Below are 8,940 nucleotides of genomic sequence, written 5' to 3' on the forward strand. Positions count from 1 at the left end.
TTGTGAAGATATATTTCCAGTCTTACAACAGGATCTCCGGGTTGAAAGAGCTGGTAGAATTTCCCAGGCTGCACTAACTGATGAAACGTCCAGGTCCTTTGAATTGGAAAGACGCCTCTCTGCCACGCAAATTGGAATTAATCAGTTGTACAAAAAAAATTAATTGAACTTAGAATGACATATCACTGAGATTGAATATGTGTAAGTGATTTTGCTGGTCAAAAGGCTGAGTCTTCTCTTTTGTGTTTTATGTTAAGATCTTTTCCGATTTCCAATGTATTTACACTTTGCATTTTGTCATTAATATGTTTATGTTGTTGTGCTGAAAGGACAGTGACAGCCTCATGTAAGCATGCTCAATGACTGACTACCACGGCAACCAAATGCAAAGAGTAAACTTAATATTTTCCAAACTGCTGTCATTCTGGGATCTGATGTGACCAGGAGTATTTAGCAGTTGGGATTATAACGTGCAATATTTAGAAGTGTCTTCCACAATTCACATTCAGTCTCTGGCATTGTTTCCTCAAAACAACTTGTCCAGTTGTTCCCATTGTTGCACACTACATTCATCATTGAAAGTACCCTATTGTTAACATTCCTCAACCTCCTTCTCTGGTTCTGCATTGCATTTTGTTTTGTTTAAGCTCCAATAAAATGCCAATTGAGGTTTCAATTCTTGTCTACAATTGTGACTCTTTATTATTACTTTCTCCCGTTTATTTCTGGGCACATTAAATACAGTGGATGGTCAAATACCTTATCTTGCCTCAGCAGCTACCTGAACATTTCGACTCAGCATCAAGGTTCACTGTGAAAGAAATGCTGAGCACTGACACTAATTATGAAAAAAATTCTTAACCACTTAAAGTCATTGTGTAGGATATCCTGAAACAGCCAGGATGTGCTGAAAGAAAAGTAAAGAAAGTGCATGATCTACTTTGCTGAGCGGATAAGCACATGGTAAACCCAACAGCGTACTCCACGCTGGCTATAACATCAAGCATTTGATGATTGGAATTCAAATGAGGGTCAAATGATTCTCTTCAGTCATTCTTCTCTAACAAGGGAGGTGTGACGTTTGGTGGCTCAGTGGGACATTGAGATGATGTTCTCTAAGACAATAATGCTGTAATAAATAAGAAAAGGAGGAATTGTTCAGCCCTTTGAGCCTCCTTCACGGTTCAATAGAATCATGGCTGGTCCTATAGTCCACATATCCACTTTCCTGCTCTTTCTCTAGAACCCATCAATCCCCAACTGATCAAGAATCTGTCTCTCTGAGCTTTAAATATAAACAAGAACACTTTCCATCATCGCACTGAGTCAAGGATTTCCTAAGTCTCAAAACCCTCTGAGGAACGAAATTCCTCCTCATCTCAGTCTTATATTGATGCCCCTTAATCGACGTACCTGCATGGGTACTGACCCAGCAACACTTGAGAAGCTTGACACCATCCAGGACAAAGCACCCCGCATGTCTGTAACCACATCTATTATAATCCATCCCCTCCAGCATGAACACTCAGTAAGAGCAATGTGGAACAGCCACAAAAACTACAGCAGAAATGCATCAAAGATTCTGAGACAACACCTTCGAAACTCAGGGCAATTTCCATCTTAAAGGAAAAGGGAAGAAGAAACATGAGAGCATCACATTCCTCTCCAATTCTCTTACAATCTATCGTGGGAAGTATATCGTTGCTCTTTCAGTGTGGTTGCGTCAAAATCCTGGAATTCACACCCGAAGGGCATTGTGGGTCAGCCTTACAGCTGGGGACAGGAAGCAGCACTGTGCCACCTTGTCAAAAGGCAACTAGTTATGGGCTATCAATACAATATTACACAGAGCAATAAGCTGACCTGGTAATTTGTGGTCATGTAAGAAATTAATAACAGTTCTGGATTTAGCTTCCTCCGTGCTGGCATACTGAAGACTCAATCTGCCAGCATGCAAGTGCCTGTTCTCTTATATTGCAGTTCAGATTTCCAATAAATTCTCATTCATAGCAATGGAATTCATTCATTTAACATTGAAATAGCCACCCAGAGGCTGGTATCCCTTCACCAAGTCACCCTTTATTTACAATTGGACAGCATAGAACACAGAACATAGAACATAAAACAATACAGCGCAGAGCAGACCCAGCGGCCCTCCATGTTGTGCCAACCTATGAACTATTCTCAGCTTGTCCCCCTACACTATCCCACCATCATCCATGTGCTCATCCAAGGATTGTTTAACTCTCCCTAATGTGACTGAGTTAACTACATTGGCAAATAGGGCATTCCAGACCCTTACCACTCTCTGAGTAAGGAACCTGCCTCTGAAATTAGTCTTAAATATATCACCACACAATTTGTAGTTATGCCCCCTCGTACAAGCTGATGTCATCATCCTAGGAAAAAGACTTTCTCTGTCTATCTGATCTAATCTTCTGATCGCCTTGTATGTCTCTACTCAAATCCCGTGTTAGCCTTCTTCTTTGCAGTGAGAACAGACCCAAGTCTCTCAGCCTTTCCTCATAAGACCTTCCCTCAAGACCGAGCAACATCCTCGTAAATCTCCTCTGCACCTTTTCCAATGCATCCACATCCTTCCCGAAATATGGTGACCAGAACTGTACACAATATTTCAAAGTGGCCACACTAGCGTTTTGTATTGTTGCAACATAATATTGCAGCTTCGGAAATCAATCCCAATACAACATTCAGCATTCCTGAAGAAGGGCTTATGCCCAAAACGTCGATTCTCCGAAACGTGGATGCTGCCTGACCTGCTGCGCTTTTTCAGCAGCACATGTTTCAGCTCTGATCTCCAACATCTGCAGTCCTCACTTTCTCCTCTACAAATTAAACCTAACACACTCTATGCATTGTTAACAGTACTATCAACCTGTGTGGCAAATTTCAAGAATCAATGCACATGGACTCCAAGATCCCTCTGCATATCCACGCGATCAAGAATCTTTCCAATTGACCCAGCACTCTGCCTTCCTGTTATTTTTCCCAAAGTGCATCACCTCACATTTAGCTGCATGGAACTCCACCAGCGCCTCTCAGCCTAATCCTGCAGTTTATCTAAATCCCCTTGCAATCTGTAAAACTCTTCCAAACTGTCTCCTCCTCCACCGACTTTCGTGTCATTTGCAAATTTACTAATCCATCCACTTCTGCATGTGTCGAGGTCATTTATGAAAATGACAAAAGGTCGTGGTCCCAAAACAGATTCTTATGTCACACACTAGTATCCAGTCTCCAGGCTGAATATTTTCCATCAACCACAAGTCGCTGCTTTCTTTTCCCCCCTGCCTGACAGTGACATACCTATCAAGGGCACACAATATCTGTTCCTTAAACCAGCTCCACAATTCCATTGTCTACATCCCCAGCATTTTGCTACCCCATTCTATGCATCCTAATTTCTTGCCTAATCGCATTATAATTGCCCTTTCCCCATCAGTCATTCTTGACCTGTGGCATGTACCAATCCCTTTCCATCGCTAAACTAAACGCAACTGAATTAGGTCACTCTCTCCAAAGTTCTCACCTCCAACTGAATCAAACACCTGGCCTGGTTCATTACCAAGCACCAGATCCAATGTGGCTTCCCCTCTTGTCAGCCCTTCGACATACTGTGTAAGGAAACCCTCCTGTATACATTGGACAAAAACTGATCCATCTGACGTACTAGAATTATAGCATTTCCAGTCAATGTTGTGGAAGTTAAAATCCCCCACAATGACCACCCTGTTCCTTTCACTCCTGCCCAGAGTAATTTTGCCAATCCTCTCTCCCACCTCCCTGGAACTCTGTGAAGACCGATAAAAAAACCTCCAGGCAGTGTGACCTCTTCTGTCCTGTTCTAACCTAAGCCCACACTACCTCAGTAGATGAGTCCTCATCAAAAGTTCTTTCAGCCACTGTTATACTATCCTTGACTAACAATGCCACTCCTCCACCTATTTTATCGCCCTGACTGTTCTTAATGAAAACTCTATACCATGGAACCTGCAACATCCATTCTCACCCTGCTCTATCCATGTCTCCTAAATGGCCACAACATCGAAGTCCCAGGTACCTATCCAGACTGCAAGCTCACCTACCTTATTTCAGATACTTCTGGCATTGAAGTTGACACACTTCAAACCAACACATTCCTGTGAACCTGAAATCCTGCCCATGTCCTCCTTACTCTCATCCCTATTCAGCACTGCAACTACATGGCAGGTTTCCATCTCCCTGCTGAGTTAATTTAAACCCACCCGAACGGCAACAGAAAATTTCTCACCCAGGATATTAGTACCCCTCTCTTTCAACTGAAGCCCATCCTATTTGCAGAGGTCCCACCTTCCCCAGAATAAGCCCCATTTATCCAAGAACCTGAAACCCTACCCCCTGCACCATCCTTTCCACCACATGTTCAGCTGATATCTCTTCCGCTTCCTTGCCTCACGATCACGTGGCGCGGGTAACAAACCAGACATAACAACTGTTTTTTCTAGCTCTCAGCTTCCAACCTAGTTCCTTGAAATTCAGCCTTACATCCCTGTACCTCTTTCTACCTGTGTCGTTGGTACCTGCATGGACCACCACCTGAGGCTGGCCACCCTCTCCCTTCAGTACCCCAAAGATATGATCCGAGACATCACGGACCCTGGCACCTGGGAGGCAACACACCATCCATGTGTCTCGTTCGTTCCCAACAACCTTTTGTCTGACCCTCTAACTTTTGAGTCCCCAATGACTAACACTCTGCTCCTTTCCCTCCTTCCCTTCTGTGCAACATGGACAGGCTCTGTGGCTGAGACCTGGGCCCCACTGCACATCCCCGGTAAGTCGTCACCCTCAACAGTACCCAAAAACGGTATACATGTTTTTCAGGGGAACGACACACAAGGGATCCCTCAATTGACTGTTTTCTCTCCCTGCGAACAGTCACCCAGCTTACTTCATGCTGTGGAGTAACTACATCTCTGTAACTCTTATCTGACAACGTGGGTGGGTTTTTCTGGTGGTGGAATGACAGCATGAAATTCTTGTACAATGGTGTCTTTTTTTTACTGAGTCTGTATACACACACACACACACACACACACCCCACGGTTGCATAGGGGGATGGAGGGGAAATACAAGCACTATTGCTGCGCAGTGGTTGTGTCAGGAATTAATTAACAAAAAGAAAAAAGAAAACAAACAAAAAGACTGGAGGGTCTCCTCACTCCAGGCACTGGCTCCCGAACGATCCTAAATTCTTCCAGCTCCAGCTCAAGTTCCCCAACGCAGTCTTGGAGGAGCGAGAGTTGGGTGCACTTTCTGCAGATGGGCTTGGAAGGGACACCAAGGGCGTCCCTCACCTCAAACATCATGCAGGAGGAACAATCCTCTCCCTGCACGGGCATCCCTGCTCGTCCCCTTAGCACAAAATAAAAAAAGAAGAGACGCTTACCTGATGTGGCCCTGCTTTTTAAGGGTAGAAGACGTGGTTGGATGGGAGGCCCTGCAAAGTTAGGGTCTCGGATTTAGAAAACACTAACTTATTTAGCTGGGTGGAAATAAAAAGAAGTCCTCCTTTCCCAGAAGCCTCGGCTCTCTTATTTGAAATATAAAAGCTCAAATTAGTGACTCACTGCACCTGGCAGCCCCGTGGTCCAAGCTCCCACCCTTTGAGTTGAGCTGCTGCTGGAAAACAGAAAACAGCATGTGAGCTCTAAACTGCCATCTCAAAGCCAGTGCCTGGAGTGAGGAAACCCTCCAGTCTTTTTGGTTATTTTCTTTTTTCTTTTTGTTAATTAATTCCTGACACAACCACTGCGCAGCAATAGTGCTTGTATTTCCCCTCCATCCCCCTGTGCAACCGTGGGCTGTGTGTGTGTGTGTGTGTGTGTGTGTGTGTGTATATAAGGCTCAGTTAAAAAAAAAGACACCATTGTACAAGAATTTCATGCTGTAATTCCACTACCAGAAAAACCCACCCACGTTGTCAGGGAACAAGCAAAGCCCAATAGGGGCAGGCCCTACGTGAGAAAATAAAGGGAAGGGTAATGACGAAATGAAAGCTCCATACCTGCAGAGGCAACCTCTCCCTAAAGGCATCGAGGACTTTGGAGGACATCCCATGCTCCCTCTGCAAGGACACCCAGCCTTGAACATCACTGCAGAAGAGGGACAGGCACTTGGAAGAGACAATATCCATTTTGACAGTGTCAGCCAGATCACCCTGACTGGCCCGGGTTATTAGTGCTAGTCAAGGATCTCATAGTCAATGTGATTCCCTGGCCCTCGTTCCAATGATGACATTACTCTCCGACCAAATCCGGAGATGTACACCTGCACTTTCTCTTGCAGCTTCGACTGGGATGTGTTCACCCAAAGCCTTGTGCCTCCGACTACGACTCGGACATGGTGATGTGTACTAGATTGTAAACAGCCTCTTCCCCCGCCTCCACCAGAGGATCTCGGGAAAGTTTCCTCTTCTTCTTCAGCCAGTCACAGCATCAAGGTGGCATCCATCTCAGACTCAGAGATTTCTTCAACATCTAACAGGGGTAGAGCATGGTTTCTGACAGCCTTTCTGGCTGTTATGATGGGATAGACATGTTTTGCTCCTGCCTCGTTTGCAACGGAACAGCTCTCATGAGATCTACATGTTTGTTCAGGACTGCTTACTTATCCAAACTTTGCAAGTCACGGGACCTGACCTCACATTGACCTCGCCTCGTACCCATGCAGGACAATTTCCATGGTTTTGACAACAAACTTCATCCCCTGAAGTGCACTGTCTGTCTTGCTTAGAGTAGGCATGTGGCTAGTGTTTGTGTTCCTGATGCCATTTCAGTCTCTCCACCTCCCAGGTCAGGGAATATCAGGTTTAACCTGGTGCGGAGTCTTCTCTCCATCAGCAACTCTGCTGGAGCTATCTCTATGATTGCATTAGGGGTGGGCCTGTTATTTTAACAGGGACTGGGACAGTTTGATATCAAGTGAGCTGTTTCTGAAAGCCTGCCTCCCCTGTTTGGACTGCTCTTTCTGCCAGACTATTGGACGATGGATGGTACTTATGATCTGAATATACCGAATGCCATTTGACATTAGAAAAAATTCAAAATCCCTGCTGGAAAATGCTGTCCCATTATCCATGACCAATACTTCAGAAAGTTTGTGTATCATGGGTGATGCTGTCAACTTTTCAATCATCATCACGAGATTTCTGAATGATCGCTGACCACTTTGAAGGGACATTCACAATAAGCAAGAACATTGACGCCATGAAAGGACCAGTGTAGTCCACGTGTAACTGAGTCTAGGGTTTACCCAACCGTTTCCATGAGTATGGGTAGCAAATGCTGGTGATAATGTTTTATCCTTGTTGGTACTCTGGGCACTGCCTGGCCAGCAGACAAATCGTCACACCAACATCTTCATTTTGAAATCCCCTGGATGACCCTGCTGATGTCCAGTAAGTAGCTGCAGGACATATTTGCTCAGTGCAATCCCTCTTGCTCCCCATAATAAAATGCCTTCTTATAAAATGCGGAATTGGATATTTATCTAGTTGTGAGAATTGGTTTACAGCATGTTTTAAATCCCCACAACAGCAAAATGACCCGTCATTGAAAGGTTGGAAAAGCTCGGACGTTTCTCTCTGGAGAGAAGGAGGAAGAGAGTGGACCTGATCGAGTTATACAAGATAATGAGAGGAATAGATAGAGTCAATAGCCAGAGACTTTTCCCCAGGGCAGGATCGACTGGTACGAGGGGTATTAGTTGTAAGATATTAGGGGAAAGGTATACAGGAGACGTCAGAGGTGGGTTGCCAGCAGTGTTGGCAGAAGCAGAGTCATTAGGGACACTTAAGAGATTGCTGAACAGGCAAAAGGAGAACAGCGAGTTGAGGGGTGCGTAGAATAAGTTATTATATTTTATATTAGGATTAAACCTCGGCACAACATCGTGGGCCAAAGGGCCTGTTCTATGCTGTACTTTTCTGTGATCTATGTTCGATGTTTCTCACTCGGTACGCCTGGTGTTGCCCATTCTGCAAATTACTGGGTTGAACACTCCTTCACTTTCAGGCTTTTGATTTCGATGCTGCTTTTCTCTGTAGGGTAAATGGCACTGGGTGGGCGCTGCAGAATTGTTTCCTGGTCAACATGCTACTTTGGGAATCCTTAGATTTTCCTGAAAAAGCACTGGGAATTTCATTCGGACTTCACCCAAACAGACATTTTCTAATCGAAGCATTCTGAGCCAATCAAAGTGAATCTTTCTCAAACAATTTTCCCTGATTAGCTTAGCTGCCTTAGTGTGAATGCCCACAGCCATCGGCATACCTGCCACTGTTAACCTCCACATGACGCATTTTCGAATGATGAAGCCATTTGAAATGTCTAGTTGAGGTCCAGTTGAAATGCAGCGAGTAGGCACTTTTGCATGGATCAATCATTAACCTCACTGTATTCACGAATAAAATGCTTCCACAGAGGCCGGTATTCCGTCAGCAAGTCACCCTTTATTTGTATATGTAAAGTACTTGACACTGGTCTGGTTCCTCAGAGCCAGCTCTCAGAATGAACTGAACCATTGACTCTCCTGAGGGCAGCCTGATTGGACCATTTTCACAGCTCCTGTCAGGGAACTCATTCACTACAATATCTACATCCTAGTTGGCAATGAAAGCTCTCACCAATCAGCACCCCCCATAGCTGGCACTTCAGCACCATAACCACCTTGCAAAGTATTAACCAGGTGTCCAATGTCATTGCCCACTTGCTACCTTACTCTTACACCACTGCCAAATCACACTTACTTTATGCATTATAAGACAATTCTAGCCTGGAAAGATCTGTCCGGATGGAACTACAGTTTCACGTTCCAGAGGGTAACACTGAATGGAATTTCCTCTCAGAAATGCAGAGCTCCTCTCAGAAAAAAAAGAAG

This window comes from Chiloscyllium punctatum, chromosome 47, assembly GCF_047496795.1.
Source record: "Chiloscyllium punctatum isolate Juve2018m chromosome 47, sChiPun1.3, whole genome shotgun sequence".
In the NCBI taxonomy this organism is placed as follows: Eukaryota; Metazoa; Chordata; class Chondrichthyes; order Orectolobiformes; family Hemiscylliidae; genus Chiloscyllium; species Chiloscyllium punctatum.